This window comes from Aegilops tauschii, chromosome 5, assembly GCF_002575655.3.
Source record: "Aegilops tauschii subsp. strangulata cultivar AL8/78 chromosome 5, Aet v6.0, whole genome shotgun sequence".
NCBI lineage: Eukaryota > Viridiplantae > Streptophyta > Magnoliopsida > Poales > Poaceae > Aegilops > Aegilops tauschii.
Window position 1 is genome coordinate 476,887,908 of NC_053039.3, and position 23,188 is coordinate 476,911,095.

The following is a 23,188-nucleotide window of genomic DNA, read 5'->3' on the forward strand; positions in this document are numbered from 1 at the left end:
AAGTTTCTTGACATAAGCATCGCTTCCCCAAACTTTTAGAAACGACAGCTTAGGTTTCTTCCCAAACCATAATTCATACGGTGTCGTCTCAACGGATTTAGACGGTGCCCTATTTAAGGTGAATGCGGCAGTCTCTAAAGCATAGCCCCAAAATGAGAGCGGTAAATCGGTAAGAGACATCATAGATCGCACCATATCCAATAGAGTGCGATTACGACGTTCGGACACACCATTTCTCTGAGGTGTTCCAGGCGGCGTGAGTTGTGAAACTATTCCACATTTCCTTAAATGTGCACCAAACTCGTGACTTAAATATTCTCCACCACGATCTGATCGTAAGAATTTTATTTTCCTGTCACGTTGATTCTCGACTTCACTCTGAAATTCCTTGAACTTTTCAAAGGTTTCAGACTTGTGTTTCATTAGGTAGACATATCCATATCTACTTAAATGATCAGTGAGAGTGAGAACATAACGATATCCTCCGCGAGCCTCAACACTCATTGGACCGCACACATCGGTATGTATGATTTCCAATAAGTTGGTTGCTCGCTCCATTGTTCCGGAGAACGGAGTCTTGGTCATCTTACCCATGAGGCATGGTTCGCACGTGTCAAATGATCCGTAATCAAGAGACTCCAAAAGTCCATCTGCATGGAGCTTCTTCATGCGCTTGACACCAATGTGACCAAGGCGGCAGTGCCACAAGTATGTGGGACTATCGTCATCAACTTTACATCTTTTGGTATTCACACTATGAACATGTGTAACATCACATTCGAGATTCATCAAAAATAAACCATTGACCAGCGGGGCATGACCATAAAACATATCTCTCAAATAAATAGAACAACCATTATTCTCGGATTTAAATGAGTAACCATCTCGAATTAAACGAGATCCAGATACAATGTTCATGCTCAAAGCTGGCACTAAATAACAATTATTGAGGTTTAAAACTAATCCCGTAGGGAGATGCAGAGGTAGCGTGCCGACGGCGATCACATCGACCTTGGAACCATTCCCGACGCGCATCGTCACCTCGTCCTTCGCCAGTCTCCGTTTATTCCGTAGTTCCTGTTTTGAGTTACAAATATGAGCAACCGCACCGGTATCAAATACCCAGGAGCTACTACGAGTACTGGTAAGGTACACATCAATTACATGTATATCACATATACCTTGGGTGTTGCCGGCCTTCTTCTTGTCCGCTAAGTATTTGGGGCAGTTCCGCTTCTAGTGACCACTTCCCTTGCAATAAAAGCACTCAGTCTCGGGCTTGGGTCCATTCTTTGACTTCTTCCCGGTAACTGGCTTACCGGGCGCGGCAACTCCCTTGCCGTCCTTCTTGAAGTTCTTCTTACCCTTGCCCTTCTTGAACTTAGTGGTTTTATTCACCATCAACACTTGATGTTCTTTTCTGATCTCTACCTCAGCTGATTTCAGCATTGAATATACCTCGGGAATGGTCTTTTCCATCCCCTACATATTGTAGTTCATCACAAAGCTCTTGTAGCTTGGTGGAAGCGACTGGAGGATTTTGTCAATGACCGCGTCATCCGGGAGATTAACTCCCAGCTGAGACAAGCAGTTGTGCAACCCAGACATTCTGAGTATGTGCTCACTAACAGAACTGTTCTCCTCCATTTTACAGCTGAAGAACTTGTCGGAGACATCATATCTCTCGACCCGGGCATGAGCTTGAAAAACCAGTTTCAGCTCCTCGAACATCTCATATGCTCCATGTTTCTCAAAACGCTTTTGGAGACCCGGTTCTAAGCTGTAAAGCATGCCGCACTGAACGAGGGAGTAATCATCAGCACGCTGCTGCCAAGCGTTCATAACGTCTTGGTTCTCAGGGATTGGTGCTTCACCTAGCGGTGCTTCTAAGACATAATCTTTCTTGGCTGCTATGAGGATGATCCTCAGGTTCCGGACCCAGTCCGTATAGTTGCTGCCATCATCTTTCAGCTTGGTTTTCTCTAGGAACGCGTTGAAATTGAGGACAACGTGGGCCATTTGATCTACAATACATAGTGTAAAGATTTAGACTAAGTTCATGATAATTAAGTTCATATAATCAAATTATTTAATGAACTCCCACTCAGATAGACATCCCTCTAGTCATCTAAGTGAAACATGATCCGAATTCGACTAGGCCGTGTCCGATCATCACGTGAGACGGACTAGTCAAGATCGGTGAACATCTCCATGTTGATCGTATCTTCTATACGACTCATGCTCGACCTTTCGGTCCTCCGTGTTCCGAGGCCATGTCTGTACATGCTAGGCTCGTCAAGTGAACCTAAGTGTATTGCGTGTGTTCCGAGGCCATGTCTGTACATGCTAGGCTCGTCAACACCCGTTGTATTCGAACGTTAGAATCTATCACACCCGATCATCACGTGGTGCTTCGAAACAACGAACCTTCGCAACGGTGCACAGTTAGGGTGAACACTTTCTTGAAATTATTATAACGGATCATCCTACTTGCTATCGTCGTTCTAAGCAAATAAGATGCAAAAACATGATAAACATCACATGCAATCAAATAGTGACATGATATGGCCAATATCATCATGCTCCTTTGATCTCCATCTTCGGGGCACCATGATCATCTTTGTCACCGGCATGACACCATGATCTCCATCATCATGATCTCCATCATTGTGTCTTCATGAAGTCGTCACGCCAATGATTACTTCTACTTCTATGGCTAACGCGTTTAGCAATAAAGTAAAGTAATTTACATGGCGTTTATTTAATGACACGCAGGTCATACAAAATAATAAAGACAACTCCTATGGCTCCTGCCGGTTGTCATACTCATCGACATGCAAGTCGTGATTCCTATTACAAGAATATGATCAATCTCATACATCACATATATCATTCATCACATCTTCTGGCCATATCACATCACATAGAACTTGCTGCAAAAACAAGTTAGACGTCCTCTAATTGTTGTTGCAAGTTTTTACGTGGTTTGTAGGTTTCTAGCAAGAACGTTTCTTACCTATGTATGACCACAACGTGATTTGCCAATTTCTATTTACCCTTCATAAGGACCCTTTTCATTGAATCCGTTCCGACTAAAGTAGGAGAGACAGACACCCGCTAGCCACCTTATGCAACTTGTGCATGTCAGTCGGTGGAACCAGTCTCACGTAAGCGTACGTGTAAGGTCGGTCCGGGCCGCTTCATCCTACAATGCCGCCGAAACAAGAAACGACTAGTAGCGGCAAGAAGAATTGGCAAACTCAACGCCCACAACTGCTTTGTGTTCTACTCGTGCATAGTAACTACGCATAGGCCTGGCTCATGATGCCACTGTTGGGAATCGTAGCATAATTTTAAAAATTTCCTACGTTCACCAAGATGCATCTATGGAGTGTACTAGCAACGAGGGGAAGGGAGTGCATCTACATACCCTTGTAGATCGCGAGCGGAAGCGTTCCAATGAACGTGGATGACGGAGTCGTACTCGCCGTGATCCAAATCACCGATGACCGAGTGCCGAACGGACGACACCTCCGCGTTCAACACACGTACAGTGCAGCGACGTCTCCTCCTTCTTGATCCAGCAAGGGGAAAGGAGAGGTTGATGGAGATCCAGCAGCACGACGGCGTGGTGGTGGATGTAGCGGGTCTCGGCAGGGCTTCGCTAAGCTTCTGCGAGAGAGAGAGAGAGAGAGAGGTGTTGCAGGGGAGGAGGGAGGCGCCCAAGGCTGTGTCATTGCTGCCCTCCCCCCCTTTATATAGGCCCCTGGGGGGTGCGCCAGCCCCAAGAGATGGGATCTCAAGGGGGGCGGCGGCCACAAGGGGGGGAAGGGGTTGCCTTGCCCCCCAAGGCAAGGGGGAACTCCCCCCTAGGGTTCCCAACCCTAGGCGCATGGGGGAGGCCCAAGGGGGGCGCCCCAGCCCACTAGGGGCTGGTTCCCTTCCACTTTCAGCCCACGGGGCCCTCCGGGACAGGTGGCCCCACCCGGTGGACCCCCGGGACCCTTCCGGTGGTCCCGGTACAATACCGATAACCCCCGAAACTTTCCCGGTGGCCGAAACTGGACTTCCTATATATAATTCTTCACCTCTGGACCATTCCGGAACCTCTCGTGACATCCGGGATCTCATCCGGGACTCCGAACAACTTTCGGGTTTCCGCATACATATATCTCTACAACCCTAGCGTCACCGGACCTTAAGTGTGTAGACCCTACGGGTTCGGGAGACATGCAGACATGACCGAGACGCCTCTCCGGTCAATAACCAACAGCGGGATCTGGATACCCATGTTGGCTCCCACATGTTCCACGATGATCTCATCGGATGAACCACGATGTCGAGGATTCAATCAATCCCGTATACAATTCCCTTTGTCAATCGGTATGTTACTTGCCCGAGATTCGATCGTCGGTATCCCAATACCTTGTTCAATCTCGTTGCCGGCAAGTCTCTTTACTCGTACCGCAATGCATGATCCCGTGACTAACGCCTTAGTCACATTGAGCTCATTATGATGATGCATTACCGAGTGGGCCCACAGATACCTCTCCGTCATACGGAGTGACAAATCCCAGTCTCGATCCGTGCCAACCCAACAGACACTTTCGGAGATACCCGTAGTGCACCTTTATAGTCACCCAGTTACGTTGTGACGTTTGGCACACCCAAAGCACTCCTACGGTATCCGGGAGTTGCACGATCTCATGGTCTAAGGAAAAGATACTTGACATTGGAAAAGCTCTAGCAAACGAAACTACACGATCTTTTATGCTATGCTTAGGATAGGGTCTTGTCCATCACATCATTCTCCTAATGATGTGATCCCGTTATCAATGACATCCAATGTCCATAGTCAGGAAACCATGACTATCTGTTGATCAACGAGCTAGTCAACTAGAGGCTTACTAGGGACAGGTTGTGGTCTATGTATTCACACATGTATTACGATTTCTGGACAATACAATTATAGCATGAATAATAGACAATTACCATGAACAAAGAAATATAATAATAACCATTTATTATTGCCTCTAGGGCATATTTCCAACATATATGGAGTTGGAGTTGAGGTCGGTGGAGCGTCAGGGGGCCCACGAGACAGGGGGCGCGCCCCCACCCTCATGGACAGGGTGTGGGCCCCCTGACGTTGATTCTTCTTCCAGTATATTTAATATTTTCCAAAAATATGTTCCGTGGAGTTTCAGGTCATTCCGAGAACTTTTGTTTCTGCACATAAATAACACCATGGAAATTCTGCTGAAAACAGCGTCAGTCCGGGTTAGTTCCATTCAAATCATGCAAGTTAGAGTCCAAAACAAGGGCAAAAGTGTTTGGAAAAGTAGATACGACGGAGACGTATCAACTCCCCCAAGCTTAAACCTTTGCTTGTCCTCAAGCAATTCAGTTGACAAACTGAAAGTGATAAAGAAAAACTTTTACAAACTCTGTTTGCTCTTGTTGTTGTAAATATGTAAAGCCAGCATTCAAGTTTTCAGCAAAGATTATGACTAACCACATTCACAATAACTCTTAGGTCTCATGTTTACTCATATCAATGGCATAATCAACTAGCGAGCAATAATAATAAATCTCGGATGACAACACTTTCTCAAAACAATCATGATATGATATAACAAGATGGTATCTCGCTAGCCCTTTCTGAGACCGCAAAACATAAATGCAGAGCACCTTTAAAGATCAAGGACTGACTAGACATTGTAATTCATGGTAAAAGAGATCCAGTCATAGTCATACCCAATATAAATTAATAGTAATGGATGCAAATGACAGCAGTGCTCTCCAGCTGGTGCTTATGATAAGAGGGTGATGACTCAACATGAAAGTAAATAGATAGGCCCTTCGCAGAGGGAAGCAGGGATTTGTAGAGGGGCCAGAGCTCGATTTTAAAGCAGAGATAAATAATATTTTGAGCGGCATACTTTCATTGTCAACATGACAACCAAGAGATGGCGATATCTTCCATGCTACACACATTATAGGCGGTTCCCAAACAGAATGGTAAAGTTTATACTCCCCCTCCACCAACAAGCATCAATCCATGGCTTGCTCGAAACAACAAGTGCCTCCAACTAGCAACAGTCCCAGGGGGAGTTTTGTTTGCAATGATTTTGATTTAGTTTGCATAAAGCATGGGACTGGGCATCCCGGTGACCAGCCATTTTCTCGTGAGTGAAGAGCGGAGTCCACTCCTCTTGAGAATAACCCGCCTAGCATGGAAGATACGGACATCCCTGGTTGATACATGAGCTATTCGAGCATACAAAGCAGAATTTCATTTGAAGGTTTAGAGTTTGGCACATACAAATTTACTTGGAACGACAGGTAGATACCGCATATAGGAAGGTATAGTGGACTCATATGGAATAACTTTGGGGTTTAAGGGATTGGATGCACAAGCAGTATTCCTGCTTAGTACAAGTGAAGGCTAGCAAAATACTGGGAAGCGACCAACTAGAGAGCGACAACAATCATGAACATGCATTAGAATTAATAAACATTGAGTGCAAGCATGAGTAGGATATAATCCACCATGAACATAAATATCGTGAAGGCTATGTTGATTTGTTTCAACTACATGTGTGAACATGTGCCAAGTCGAGTCACTTAAACCATTCAAAGGAGGATACCACCCCACTATACCACATCACAACCATTTTAATAGCATGTTGGCACGCAAGGTAAACCATTATAACTCATAGAATCAAGCATGGCATAAGCAACTATAATCTCTAATTGTCATTGCAAACATGTTTATTCATAATAGGCTGAATCAGGAACGTTGAACTAATCATATTTACAAAAACAAGGGAGGTCGAGTTCATACCAGCTTTTCTCATCTCAGTCAGTCCATCATATATCGTCATAATTGCCTTTCACTTGCACGACCGAACGATGTGAAAATAATAAGAGTGCACGTGCATTGGACTAAGCTGGAATCTGCGAGCATTCAATAAACAGGAGAAGACAAGGCAATAGGGACTCTTGGTTAGATCAACAACAATGCATATAAGAGCCACTTCAACAATTTCATTATGGTCTTCTCCTATCGACCCCCAAAGAAAAGAAAGGAAATAAAACTATTTACACGGGAAAGCTCCCAACGAGCAAAAAGAAGAATAGGAAATCTTTTTGGGTTTTCTTTTTAATTATTACTACTACAGCAAGAAAGTAAACTAACTAAAAGCTACTACTAATTTTTTTTGGTTTTCTTAAGGTTTATTAAACATACAAGAAGAAAGCAAGAAAAAGGAAAATAAACTAGCATGGATATTACAGTGAAAGAGTATGAGCACCGACATCTAGCAATGAGTGTGTGTAAACATAAATGTAATGTCGGTGGGAAATACGTACTACCCCAAGCTTAGGCTTTTGGCCTAAGTTGGTTTATTGCCACGGATGGCCTGGCAGATATCCATAGTTGTAGCCGGGGTCGTACTGAGATGCAGCGGCTATTGCCTCCTGGACTGCAGCGTGGCGGCGGGCTGCCTCCACCCTCCTCTCGTACTCACCTGCCTCCTCTCTGGTAATAAAATGTCTTCCTTTTGCCTGATAATCAAAGAAGACAGGAGCAGGGAGAGTAATATGGACAACACGACGTATGTCAAAGATTAAGCGATACTGGAGAGGCGGTTCATTCCTCTCAACAAACTGATGGTGAACCATAGCATTAAAGTCTAGATAAGTAGGAGGCAATTAAATATCATCATCACGTATGGTTACACCAAGAAAATCAACTAAGCGGGTTGCATAAATTCCTCCAAAGAAATCTCCATTAAATCTATTGTGATGCAACCTACGCGCAACAATGGCTCCCAAATTATAAGATTTGTGTCCTAACACAGCACTCCTAAGAACACTGAGGTCAGGGACACACATATGACATGCTTCATCTTTACCATTTATGCACCTACCTATAAAGAGAGCAAAATAATGTATAGCAGGAAAATGAATGCTCCCTATGGTAGCTTGTGCTATATCTGTAGATTCCCCCACAGTTATACTAGCAAGAAAATTTCTAAATTCAGATTTGCGAGGTTCACTAGCACTACCCCATTGTGGAAGTTTGCAAGCAGTGGTAAAATCCTCTAAGTCCATCGTATAAGATTTCTCATAAAGATCAAACAGGACAGTTGGAGAATTGCGTGAAGATGAAAATTCAAACCTCCTCACAAAGGAACTAGTGAGATAGTGGTACTGGCGGCACTTTTCCTCCTCGAAGCTCACAAGATCAGCGTTACGCAAATATGCATTAAATTCTTCCTTGATTCCTGCTCAATCCATAAAGCCCTCCGAAGGCCATTCACAAGGCCGCACTTGAGCGTTCCTTGGTGGCTCATCGTCAGCATCACGCATTGCAAGCCTGGGTCCTTGCTTCCTTGGAGAACCACCTTGGTACATTTTCCTAAGCATATTTCTTCCTCTGAAAAATTTCTGAAATTTTTAGTAACTTCAAGTAAAAGTGAACCAAGCTCAACAAAATTGATAGCAACTACTCCTACAAGTGCCTAGAGCCTATATCATGCATTAGAACTACTTGGAACCATATAAATTTGACATGCAAGCTCAAGAACATGGTCACCTAGGCAGCACAAATTTGCAATTAATAAAGCACTAGAACAAAAACTAATTGGACCAATGGAGGAGTCACATACCAAGGAACAATCCCCCCAAGCAGTTTTGTGAGAGGTGCTTTGAGCAAGGAGATCGAAAATCGCAGCAAAATGAGCTAGAACTCATGCTTGAGCTAGATGGTGATTTTTTTGGGAGGAAGAAGAAGTGTGTGGGTGCAGGAATAAGTGGAGGGGGGCCACCGTGGGCCCACGAGGCAGGGGGCGCGCCCTGTAGGGGTAGGCGTGCCCTGGACCCTCGTGGCCAGGTGCTTGCTCCCCCTGCTGTGTTCTTAGTGCTAGATATTCTCAAATATTCCAGAAAAAATCATATTCCATTTTCAGGGCATTTGGAGAACTTTTATTTTTGTGGTATTTTTATATTGCACTGATAATTCAGAAAACAGACAGAAAAATACTATTTTTGCTTTACTTCAACTAAATAACAGAAAGTAGAAAGAGAGTACAGAAGGTTGTGCCTTCTAGTTTCATCCATCTCATGCTCATCAGAAGGAATCCACTAACAAGGTTGATCAAGTCTTGTTAACAAACTCATTCCGAATAACATGGAACCGGAGAAATTTCGAATAACACTATGTTACCTCAACGGGGATATGCACATCCCCAATAATAAGAATATCATATTTCTTCTTGACAGTAGGAAGAGGAAATTCAAAACCTCCAAAAATAATCGATGGAATTTTTCCAATAGAATTGATACTATGGACTTGAGGTTGTTTCCTCGGAAAGTGTACCGTATGCTCATTACCATTAACATGAAAAGTGACATTGCCTTTGTTGCAATCAATAACAGCCCCTGCAGTATTCAAAAAAGGTCTTCCAAGAATAATAGACATACTATCGTCCTCGGGAATATCAAGAATAACAAAGTCCGTTAAAATGGTAACGTTTGCAACTACAATAGGCACATCCTCACAAATACCGACAGGTATAACAGTTGATTTATCAGCCATTTGCAAAGATATTTCAGTAGGTGTCAACTTATTGAAATCAAGTCTACGATATAAAGAGAGAGGCATAACACTAACACCGGCTCCAAGATCACATAAAGCCGTTTTAACATAGTTTGTTTTAATGGAGCATGGTATAGTTGGTACTCCTGGATCTCCTAGTTTCTTAGGTATTCCACCCTTAAAAGTGTAATTAGCAAGCATGGTGGAAATATGCTTCCGGTATCTTTCTTTTATTAGTAACAATTTCTTTCATATACTTAGCATAAGGATTCATTTTGAGCATATCAGTCAAACGCATACGCAAAAAGATAGGTCTAATCATTTCAGCAAAGTCTCTCTTATCATAACGTCGATTCTTTGATTGTGGGTTATCAAGATCAACCGCATGTTCAATTTCTACATCATTGTCATACTAGGTTGAGCATCATCATGAACATTATTATTAACATTATCACTAGGTTCATGTTCATTACCAGATTGTGTTTCAGCATCAGAAATAGAGATATCATTTGGATTCTCAGGTGGTTCCGCAATAGGTTCACTAGAAGCATGCAAAGTCCTATCATTATTCTTTTTCTTCTTTTTAGAAGGACTAGGTGCATCTATATTATTCCTCTGAGAATCTTGCTCAATTCTCTTAGGGTGGCCTTCAGGATACAAAGGTTCCTGAGTCATTTTACCAGTTCTAGTAGCCACTCTAACAGCATAGTCATTATTCTTACTATTTAATTCATTGAGCAAATCATTTTGAGCTTTAAGTACTTGTTCTGCTTGAGTGGTAACCATAGAAGCATGTTTACTAATGAGTTTAAGTTCAACTTTAACTCTAGACATATAATCACCCAAGTGTTCAAGCGTATTGGAATTGTATTTCAATTGTCTACCAAAATAAGCATTGAAGTTTTCTTGTTTGACAATAAAATTATCAAACTCTTCTAAGCATTGTCTAGCTGACTTATAGTGAGGAATATCACCTTCATCAAATCTATAGAGAGAATTTACCTTTACTACCCGTGTCGGGTTATCAAGACCATGAGTTTCTTCAATAGGTGGAGGATTAAGATCATATGTTTCTTCAACAGGCGGTAAATTAAGACCATGTATTTCTTCAATAGGAGGTAAATTCTTAACATCTTCAGCTTTAATACCTTTTTCTTTCATAGATTTCTTTTCCTCTTGCATATCTTCAGGACTGAGAAATAGAACACCTCTTTTCTTCGGATTTGGTTTAGGAATAGGCTCATGAATTGGCTCAGGAAGTGTCCAATTATTTTCATTGGTCAACATATTATTCAATAAAATTTCAGCTTCATCCGGTGTTCTTTCCCTGAAAACAGAACCAGCACAACTATCCAGGTAAACTCTGGAAGCATCGGTTAGTCCATTATAAAAGATATCAAGTACTTCATATTTCTTAAGAGGATGATCAGGCAAAGCATTGAGTAATTGGAGAAGCCTCCCCCAAGCTTGTGGGAGACTCTCTTCTTCAATTTGCACAAAATTATATATATCCCTTAAAGCAGCTTGTTTCTTATGAGCAGGGAAATATTTAGCAGAGAAGTAATAAATCATATCCTGGGGACTACGCACACAACCAGGATCAAGAGAATTAAACCATATCTTAGCATCACCCTTTAATGAGAACAGAAATATTTTAAGGATATAAAGGTAGCGAGTTCTCTCATCATTAGTGAATAGGGTGGCTATATCATTTAATTTAGTAAGATGTGCCACAGCAGTTTCAGATTCATAGCCATAAAAAGGATCAGATTCAACCAAAGTTATTATATCAGGATCAACAGAGAATTCATAATCCTTATCAGTAACACAGATAGGTGAAGTAGCAAAAGCAGGGTCATGTTTCATTCTAGCATTAAGAGATTGCTGCTTCCATTTAGCTAATAACTTCTTAAGATCACTTCTATCATTGCAAGCTAAAATGGCTCTAGCAGATTCTTCATCCAAAACATAACCCTCAGGCACAACAGGTAATTAATATTTATTAGGGGGGAGTCTTCATCATCACTATCTTCAATATTATCAGTTTCAATAATTTCATTCTCTCTAACCCTAGCAAGTTGTTCATCAAGAAATTCACCAAGTGGCACAGTAGTATCAAGCATAGAAGTAGTTTCATCATAAGTATCATGCATAGCAGAGTGGCATCATCAATAACATGCGACATATCAGAATTAATAGCAGAAGCAGGTTTAGGTGTCGCAAGCTTACTCAAAATAGAAGGTGAATCAAGTGCAGAGCTAGATGGCAGTTCCTTACCTCCCCTCGTAGTTGAGGGATAAATTTTTGTTTTCTCGTCTTTCAAGTTCCTCATAGTGACCAGCAGATATAAATCCCAAGTGACTCAAAGAATAGAGCTATGCTCCCCGGCAACGGCGCCAGAAAATAGTCTTGATAACCCACAAGTATAGGGGATCGCAACAGTTTTTGAGGGTAGAGTATTCAACCCAAATTTATTGATTTGACACAAGGGGAGCCAAAGAATATTCTCAAGTATTAGCAGTTGAGTTGTCAATTCAACCACACCTAGATAACTTAATATCTGCAGCAAAGTATTTAGTAGCAAAGTAATATGGAAGTAACGGTAACGATAGCAAAAGTACTATTTTGGGGTTTTGTAGTAATTGTAACAGTACCAACGGGAAAGTAAATAAGCAAAGAACAATATGTTTAAAGCTCGTAGGCATTGGATCGGTGATGGAGAATTATGCCGGATGCGGTTCATCATGTAACAGTCATAACATAGGGTGACACAGAACTAGCTCCAATTCATCAATGTAATGTAGGCATGTATTCCGAATATAGTCATACGTGCTTATGGAAAAGAACTTGCATGACATCTTTTGTCCTACCCTCCCGTGGCAGCGGGGTCCTAGCGGAAACTAAGGGATATTAAGGCCTCCTTTTAATAGAGTACCGGAACAAAGCATTAACACATAGTGAATACATGAACTCCTCAAACTATGGTCATCACCGGGAGTGGTCCCGATTATTGTAACTTCGGGGTTGCCGGATCATAACACATAGTAGGTGACTATAGACTTGCAAGATAGGATCAAGAACTCACATATATTCATGAAAACATAATAGGTTCAGATCTGAAATCATGGCACTCGGGCCCTAGTGACAAGAATTAAGCATAACAAAGTCATAGCAACATCAATCTCAGAACATAGTGGATACTAGGGTTCAAACCCTAACAAAACTAACTCGATTACATGATAAATCTCATCCAACCCATCACCGTCCAGCAAGCCTACGATGGAATTACTCACGCACGGCGGTGAGCATCATGAAATTGGTGATGGAGGATGGTTGATGATGACGACGGCGACGGATTCCCCTCTCCGGAGCCCCGAACGGACTCCAGATCAGCCCTCCCGAGAGGTTTTAGGGCTTGGCGGCAGCTCCGTATCGTAAAACGCGATGAATCCTTCTCTCTGATTTTTTTCTCCCCGAACACGAATATATGGAGTTGGAGTTGAGGTCGGTGGAGCGTCAGGGGGCCCATGAGGCAGGGGGCGCGCCCAGGGGGGCAAGCGCGCCCCCCGACGGTGTCCTGGACTAGGGGGTACTCACCATGTCATCTCCCGATCTGTTAGATTGGGCCGAGGACCCCCATGGCCGTATACTCATGGGCCAGTTCGGACAGCTGCCGCATACAAGGAAGATTCCACAAGACTTGGTGATCAAGACAAGGACTCCTCCCCACCGGCGTATTCGGCTAGGACTCTTGTTATCCTAGGCCTCGGGTGCATTATATAAACCAAGGCCAGGCTAGTCGATAGATATACACAATCATAATCATAGGCTAGCTTCTAGGGTTTAGCCTCCACGATCTCGTGGTAGATCAACTCTTGTAATACTCATATCATCTAGATCAATCAAGCAGGAAGTAGGGTCTTACCTCCATCGAGAGGGCCTGAACCTGGGTAAACATAGTGTCCCCCGTCTCCTGTTACCATCGATCCTAGACGCATAGTTCGGGGCCCCCTACCCGAGATCCGCCAGTTTTGACACCGACATTGGTGCTTTCATTGAGAGTTCCGCTGTGTGATCGGCAAAAGGATCAATGGCTCGACTGCAGATCGACTGTGACGTCGGCTTCTTCGTCACCGGCTCGGCTGGTCACCTTGGCTGGACCAAGGACTACGCCCTACCTCCGATCGTCATGTTCGGATGAGGGCCTTCATCAACATCAACTCCGATCTCTATCAAGATCATGGAGGAATCGTCCAGGGGGCCCGGGGGCTCAACGTCAACATTACCCTCGGGCGACCGTGCTGTTTTTCTGGACAGCAAACTCGTATCCGCCGCCACCGCCTCCTCAAGTGTCGTTTTAACGATTGCTTCAGTGAAATTGTGCGGAATTGAGTCTACAACAACCCTGGAAAATTTCATCGAGTTCCGATGAAGGAATCTCTGGCAATCCGCAATATACCGGAGCCCTGTCAAATCTGCACGGGAATCTGGACGAGTTTAGGGCGTGGTATCCAGCTTCTAGCTCGGACGTCCTTTGGAAGATCCAACCGTTGATCGGCTGCGGAATTCCTATATCTACCACCCCTCACAATTTCAGCTCGATCCGACCGTCCAAACTTCGGGAACCTTCTGATTAGTGCATCACTTTTCCGATCTGTTTTCTACGCGAAAACGAATCCGACCCGAGTTCGTCTTTTTTATGAACGGGATGTTGGACATCCTTTTTGAAAGAAGTTTTGTATGGGTATTGTGTTTTGTTCCCGAACACATCCCACTAACTTTAAAATCTTTTGAACATGATCTTCACCATCATGCTGGTGTCAAACTATTCCGGCAATATTGCTCCAGGGCTGCCGACCTGCGCTAGACATGTCGTCACTTTGTTGAGCCGAGCTCAACTTCTTCGAATCATCATATCGGCGAGCCGAACAGGAGTTCGGCATCGCGAAGAATAAATCATCACCAACATCGCTGCCCCATGGATTACACGGAGCGGGAACGCCGGCATCGCCGCACGGTCACTTCATCAAGCCGGCATTGACCACGTCACGACCTACATCGGCAGGGCCGCACTGTTGCTCCTTCAAGCCGCTGTCCATCACGCCGACCTACTTCGACTCATCGGCTGACATCGAGGCTTCGACATCTCGGCTGGACCGAGGGCTTCGCCATCTCTTCATCAACCTACTCCGGAGACTTTGGCGTCACTAGCCGACCGGCTTCGTCACGTTAGCTGGACCGGGGGCTTTGCCTCGGCGAGCCAACCTTTACCAGCATCGCTATGCCGTCGCTTCACCGCCCATCAGGCAATGAGAATGCGGATCGAGTCCCAATTTTGGGAGTCACTTTTCTTTGGTTTACTACAACAAATAAACCAGGTGCTATTAATCCTAGTATTTTTTGCTTGTTTGGGTTTATTTTTCCCAAGGAATTATTACTCTGGTTTGTCCATCATCTGTACACAGGTCTATCAAATGATGGCCGCATTAACGACGGTCGCGTGGTGGTTCGGTCAGTTTCCGTACATAGTCCGGCAAACGCCGCATCCGGAACTCGGACCGACCTGTGAATTCAGGCTTTGCCACGCCTTTACCGCATCACGCCGACGCCCTGCATCGACATTGACTTCGGCACCAGGCCATATTTCTTTTATTACTCACTTTGCATAAATTATTTATTATGCAACATTTTTTTAATTATTATTATTACTATTATCTTCGGTTTGCACTATTTTTTGTGCACAGGAAAATGATCCGGCTCGGGCAGTATCGTCAACTCGGAGTACTGACATACCACGTCAGCTCGGCTGGACGGGGGGCTTCGTCAACACCTCATTAACCCACGCCGGGGACTTCGGCGTCACTCTGCCGGCCTGCATTGGTCGTGCTATGACACCACTTCGGAGTGCCGAGCTCTCCGCTCCGCCACCTCAGGATCGGCTTGGGGGATGGAACCTTGTCCCGCATCAAGCTCGGACCGCGTCATCAATGCCGAACACATTAACCAGCTAAGTCGCTTTCATGCTCAAAGTTTTAAATTTTTAACTTGTGTTCGGTTCGGCCAAGCACCATACTTTTTTGGAAAAAATTTGTTTGTGAAAAAATTCCTTGTCATAACCTTGTTTGTGACACAAAAATTCAAATACCCAGTTCACTTGGGGGCTTCCTTCGTGAAGCCTTTCCTCTTGCATATGATTACACTTGTACGGCTTCGTTCCTTGTTCGTGTATTACGCCACAATATGCACCATATTGACTTAAGCGATTTGCAAGCTGGGTTGCCTCGCTCCTGTGTTTACCCCTACGTTCCCGATTGTTCGGCTAGGGAGTGAAGGGAGCACCTCTGCGATTGTCACGATCGGGTCATCCGAGCTCGGACCTCAGACTGGGTGAAGCCGAAAGCTAGCGCTCTTATTGTTTTCAATTATGGTCGGCACACAACGGAACTAATGAGTACAAAAAATCTATTGCACAAGTCTCATAGTAACAATGAGCAACCGAAGAAAGGTATCGGTGGAGGTACTATTTTCTTCGAAGATGCTTCTTACACTTCGTCAGTAATATAGCATAAGTTCCCTGAGCGTGCTTTGTCTGTTACAGCCTTATGGCCTGATTGCCTAGTTATCGGAAACACCGTCGATATTTTCGACAGGTGGAGTACAGAACACTTTTCGGTCCTTGACCGAAGAGGGAGAAGCCGACGATCGGTTAAAACGCATTTAAAATTCGGGTGAACAAAGATATGATATTAGTACGTTGGTACATACAATCATTATACATAAAATTCTTTTACCCAAGTCACTTGGGGGCTCTTAAATTTATATGAGCCGTTTTATAATAAGTGTTCTTCTTCTTAGTCGTTGCAAAGTTTTTTATTATTATTTACCACTCCCTTTTTCGACACGAGTGTGTGGTCACTAGCCGGGGAGCCTAATTTCTCTCACAAAACCGCTAGAGATCAGTTTACTAAACTGGCCTAACGAGAAGTACTCCGCCTTCGGGATAGGAGGTTGAAGCCGTAGGCTGACCCGCTTGGAGTCTTGAGATAGGATGTGTCATGTTAAAGCACGACAGAAGCACCTTTTTTTCTAAGACCAATTTTCGATTTGGCACCGAACACTTGTTGTAGTTCAGACATCCAGTTTTTACTGAAGTTTTTTTTGGTTTTCCAAGCCTATGGCACTTTTAAACTATTTGTGTATTTCCAGCATAAGTCTCGCAGTGCAACGCCGGACACCTTTAGAGATTCGGCAAAAACATTCTCGGACACTACTATATATGCATTGGTTTCGAATTGTGTCTTTGGTCAATAGTTGGATTGCCCGGCTCCTGTGCTTGCCTCCTACGTTCTGCTTTGTTCGGCTAGGTGTGCAAAGGGAGAACCACTGCGATTGTGCTTCCAGCTCGCATGGTTAAGCACCTCAGTGTAGAAAGCCAAAAACTGACTGTCACAATAAGTGTAAACCGGTCAGCGATCCGATGACTATGTTAAATGACGGGCCGTTCATAACATTGGCCGAAGTGTTTACGGCTTGACCTCGGATGTCGCCGAACACTAACCGGGGGATCATAGCTAGCTTCCCCAGTTTAAAGCTCCTATGACTAAGCAAAAGTTATAAAGCCCGTATATCTGATTGCCTCGTTTCCGCTAACACAACCGCCTTCGGGCACCGAGACGTCGGCTAAGGGTTCTCTTGTTATTGCGGAAACACCCTGCGTAGTATCTACAAAGGGGTAGAAGCCGACGATGGGCCACTTTCAACTGATAAACGGTCGCAATGGAGTCAAAACAATGATGTAAAGTACTTGGATACATAGAATCATTACACATAATCTGTGATTTTACTCTTGATATCGATCCTTAATTCGGCCACCCGTGCCCACATTAAGGCTCGGGGGCTACTGGGCTCTGCGCTCATTATTTACAAATATTAAAGGGGCACATCGATCCCCTGACCTGGTGTTGCCACCCGACCAGTGTCTCGGGGGCTACTGCATTGCCTATTCAATGTAGAAAATTCAAAGGGCTCAGTGTTCGGCTTGATCGAACTATGGGAAAGCGCGTCTTCGGACAACAATAAGTACCATCTGGACCTATCTGGCATCAAGCTAATATATCACGGCGACTTCTCACGACCCTCTCTCAGGGGCCCGTCCGCTGATCATTATTATTTCTAATATATTACACTGCATTTCTATTCCTATGAATGCTGCCGAGCTAGGAGTTGATCCTCAGGCCGATTTCGCAAATCGACCTGAGTCTCAGGGGCTACTAGGATCAGCAGTTTTATGTTTTCCTTCAGGTGCATCTCGGGTTTTAGACCGACACACACCTTGAGGGCTACTGGATATACATATACAGCTATATATCTCGGCAGAGAATAAAATGCACCAATCAAAAATATTCACAAAAAATCAGCCCGCTGTCGGGTGGTGCACCACCTCGGAAGCAGTCCGACATAAAGCTCGGGCGCCAATGGCTGGCTTCATAGAGGGCATTTCCGGCATTAAGCTCGGCTAAACTCCTTCAACTTTTTTGAACCAAGGTGATCTATGACACCTCGGATATAGTCCAGCGTTGGAGCTTGGACACAGTCCGGCGTTGGTGCTTGGCTGCAAAGGATACCTCGAATGCAGTCCGGTGTTGGGGCTCGGATGCAAGAGGACACCGCCGCACGGGAACAACTTCAAACCCGAGGCGTGGCATAAAAATAACAAGGCATTGATAAAGGCCGAAGACTTAAAGGGCTCCTCGGATACCCGACGTATAAACTCGCCAGATTTAGCTCGGCAATCCTCAAGACAGATGATGGGAAAATTTGTTGAACCAGTTTTCAAGACCGACAACTGAAGATGAAGAACAGTTCAGAAGAATCGAGGAGCGTCCCTAACTTGAAGACCGGTTCAAGGGGCTACTGACGGTGTCCTGGACTAGGGGGTACTCACCATGTCATCTCCCGATCTGTTAGATTGGGCCGAGGACCCCCATGGCCGTATACTCATGGGCCAGTTCGGACAGCTGCCGCATACAAGGAAGATTCCACAAGACTTGGTGATCAAGACAAGGACTCCTCCCCACCGGCGTATTCGGCTAGGACTCTTGTTATCCTAGGCCTCGGGTGCATTATATAAACCAAGGCCAGGCTAGTCGATAGATATACACAATCATAATCATAGGCTAGCTTATAGGGTTTAGCCTCTACGATCTCGTGGTAGATCAACTCTTGTAATACTCATATCATCAAGATCAATCAAGCAGGAAGTAGGGTATTACCACCATCGAGAGGGCCCGAACCTGGGTAAACATCGTGTCCCCCGTCTCCTGTTACCATCGATCCTAGACGCACAGTTCGGGACCCCCTACCCGAGATCCGCCAGTTTTGACACCGACACCCCCCACCCTCGTGGACAGGGTGTGGGCCCCCTGACGTGGATTCTTCTTCCAGTATTTTTAATATTTTCCAAAAATATGTTCCGTGGAGTTTCAGGTCATTCCGAGAACTTTTGTTTCTACACATAAATAACACCATGGAAAGTCTGCTGAAAACAGCGTCAGTCCGGGTTAGTTCCATTCAAATCATGCAAGTTAGAGTCCAAAAAAGGGCAAAAGTGTTTGGAAAAGTAGATACGACGGAGACGTATCAGGTACAAAACACCCATGTTTTAGTACACCAACAGGAGCCCCCAGGCCTGGGCCACACACGCATGCGGAGCGTTGTTAGGCTAGGCCTAAGGGAATGCATTGTGGAGTAGTAATTAGATGATGGGTTGCTAGAGTGACAGAAGTTTAAACCCTAGTTTGTGCGCTATTCCGTAAGGGGCTGATTTGGATCCATATGTTTCTTGCTATGGTTAGATTTATCTTAATTCTTCTTTCATAGTTGTGGATGCTGCGAGAGGGGTTAATCATAAGTGGGAGGCTTGTTCAAGTAAGAACAGCACCCAAGCACCGGTCCACCCACATATCAAATTATCAAAGTAACGAACTCGAATCAAACAAACATGATGAAAGTGACTAGATGAAATTCCTGTGTGTCCTCAAGAGCACTTTTCTTACTATAAGAGAAAGTTTCGGCCTGTCCTTTTCTACAAAAAGGATTGGGCTACATTGCTGCATATTTGTTACCATTGTTACTTATTTCTCGTTACAAATTATCTTGTTATCAAACTACTCGTTACCGATAATTTCAGTGCTTGCAGACAATACCTTGCTGAAAACTGCTTGTCATTTCCTTCTGCTCCTTGTTGGGTTCGACACTCTTACTTATCGAAAGGACTATGATTGATCCCCTATACTTGTGGGTCATCACACATCATCTTCAGATGTCATGGTTGTCAGCTCCTAGCACAGTCCCCAGTGTGAGGCCACTATTCAATTCCCGCTGGCAAGCGTCGACACTGACATTCCCATATCTGATGCCGACAAGGAGGTGGGATAAGAGCATCACGGAGAGGAGCGCTAAGAGGTCGATCCTTTGGTAGTGCCTCCATCAACCACCATTCCGGAGAGCAGCTCTCCAGCAATTACCTTCATTTACTCGCTGCGAAAGTGAGGCAATCTAGTTACTATAGCCACCAGAAGCAGAAAGAGGTGATCAATGATCACTCCAGCATCATGGGCACTATGCTTGGGCGCGCTTGCTCGATTAACTGGGAGGCGATCCAACTACCACAACTTGACAATGAAGGGATGGATCTGTCGTTTTCTAAAGATGAGGTCTGACAAGCTATAATATTAACACTAGCTGATGCGCTCCTGGCCCGGATGGCTTCTCGGGGTGTTTCACAAGAGTTGTTGGCCCATCATCAAATGAGACCTTCTATGGGCCCTAAACCAATTCTACGACATCAATTGTGAGCACTCAGAGCATCTGAATTCTGCAACTGTGGTGCCAATCCAAAAGCTTGCAGAAGCATCTGAAGTGGGACACTGACGCCCTATCAGCCAAGTACACTTGTTTGCTAAACTTGCAAAAATCATATCCCTCCGATTGGTGCCTAAGCTAAGCAATATGATTTCACGTGCTCAAAGTGCCTTCCTGAAGACCAGGTGCATTCACGGAAGTTACTGATACGTCTCCAACGTATCTATAATTTTTTATTATTCCATGTTGTTATATTATCATTCTTGGATGTTTTACAATCATTTTATAGCAACTTTATATCATTTTTTGGGACTAACTTATTGACATAGTGCCCAGTGCCAGTTGTTGTCTTTTGCTTGTTTTTTACATCACAGAAAACCAATATCAAACGGAGTCCAAATGCAGCGAAACTTGTTGGAGATTTTTTTTTGGACCAGAAGACATCCAGTGGGCCAGAGGAGCACCTGGGGGTGCCCCGAGGGGGCACAACCCACCAGGGCGCGCTTGGGGGCCCAGGCGTGTCCAGATGGGTTGTTCCCACCTCAGTGGCCTCCCGCACCGCCTCTTCGCTCTATAAATGCCCAAATGTTCCAAAAACCCTAGGGGAGTCGATGAAATTTTATTCCAGCCGTCGCCAGTTCTAGAACCGCGAGATCCAATCTAGAGCCCTTCTCCGGCACTCCGCCGGAGGGGGGAATCATCACCAATGGCCATCTTCATCATCCCGGCAGCCACCATGATGAGGAGGGAGTAGTCCTCCCTCGGGGCTGAGGGTATGTACCAGTAGCTATGTGTTGTATCTCTCTCTCTCTCTCGTGTTCTTGATATGGAACGATCTTGCGGTAATGTGGGCTTTGTTGACATAGATGAATCATATGGAGTTTTCCCCCTCTCTATCTTCTTGATGAATTGAGTTTTCCCTTTGAAGTTTTCTTATCGGATTGAGTCTTTAAGGATTTGAGAGCACTTAATATGTGTTTTGCATGAGGATATCTATAATGACATTGGGATATATAATTGAGTTACTTAATGTATATTATTGTGATCAACTTGCGGGTTCCGTGACTTTAGGGCCTATGCATAGGGGTTGGCACACGTTCTCATCTTGACTCTCCGATAGATATTTTGGGGCACTCCTTGGGAATCAAATAGATGAATATGAAATTGTGTGATGCTTACCGTATAATCAAACCCACAGATATTTGCGGTGACATTGGAATATCAAGGTGACATTAGGGCTTTGGTTGATTTGCATCTTAAGGTGTTATTCTAAAGAATAGCTTTGTGGTGGTTCGTGCCCGACAACAATTTCTATACAACAAGTAATTTTGGAGTGAACTCTACACCGCACTTAAGGGATTTGCATATGATTCAACTATGTCAACATTGTTGGGAGATCACACTAGTGAAAATACGAACCCTAGGCCTCATTTTCAAGCATTGCAATACTGTTTGTGCTCGCTTTTATCGATTGCTACCTTGCTGTTTTTATTTATTCAGATTATAAAAATATATTTCTACCATCCATATTACACTTTTATCACTATCTCTTCGCCGAACTAGTTCACCTATACAATTTTCCATTGTATTGGGTGTGTTGGGGACACAAAAGATTTCTTGTATTTGGTTGCAGGGTTGTTTGAGGGAGACCATCTTCATCCTACGCCTCCCACGGATTGATAAACCTTAGGTCATCCACTTGAGGGAAAATTGCTACTGTCCTACAAAACTCTGCGCTTGGAGGCCCAACACGAGTCTACAAGAATAAAGTTGCGTAGTAGACATCAGTTACCTCTTCATAAAAAATGTAGCGGGAACTTTCATAGAAAAAAGAAGCCAGTGTTGCTATTTAGGATGGATATTGCAAAAGTTTTTGACTCGATCTCCTGGCTAGGCTTCAAGACACGCTCGCGTGATTGGATATCCCTTTTGTTGCGATCCTCCTCCTCTGTTGTTCTTTTAACCAGAGCACACTACCAATAGATTCAGCATAAACGGGGACTAAGACAAGGAGATCCTCTGTCTCCGTTCTTATTTATCCTAGCTATGGACACACTCCACCGAGTGCTCGAAGAAGCGCCGACCATGGGGTAACTATCTCCACTTCCTAGAAGAGAGGCAAAAATGAGACTGAGTTACACCAACGACACAATCCTCTTCTCCAACCCATGCAGAGAGGAGGTATCTTGTCTACTAGAGATCATGAAGATTGGTGAGGCCACGGGCTTGAAGATAAACCCCACCAAGTCCACTGTAACACCCATCCAATGCCAAAGCGTATATCTAGACCAGGACTTACTGGGTTTTCCTGGGAGACAAGTTGGGTTCCCGATCACATATCTGGGATTGCCAATTACCTTGGGAAGATTGAAGAAAGTACATATGCAGTTCATTTTTTACCAGATCAAGGCAAAACTAGCAGGTTGGAAGGGCAAACTGATGAACACTACTGGCAGAAGAGCCCTTGTCCAATCGGTGCTCTCCGGCATCCCCATCTTCGCGATGATGGCCATTTATGCAACACCTGGTATTCTAAAGGACATTGATAAGAGATCTACAAAAAATTTCGATGGACTCGGGAGGAAAGTGCAAAGTAAAATGGCGTTCGGTATGCTTGCCACTTGATTTTGGTGGGCTCGGCATACATGATACTGAAAAATTTGCTAGAGCACTTCTCGTTCGCTGGCTATGGATGTCCTGGACAGAGCCAAATAGGCCATG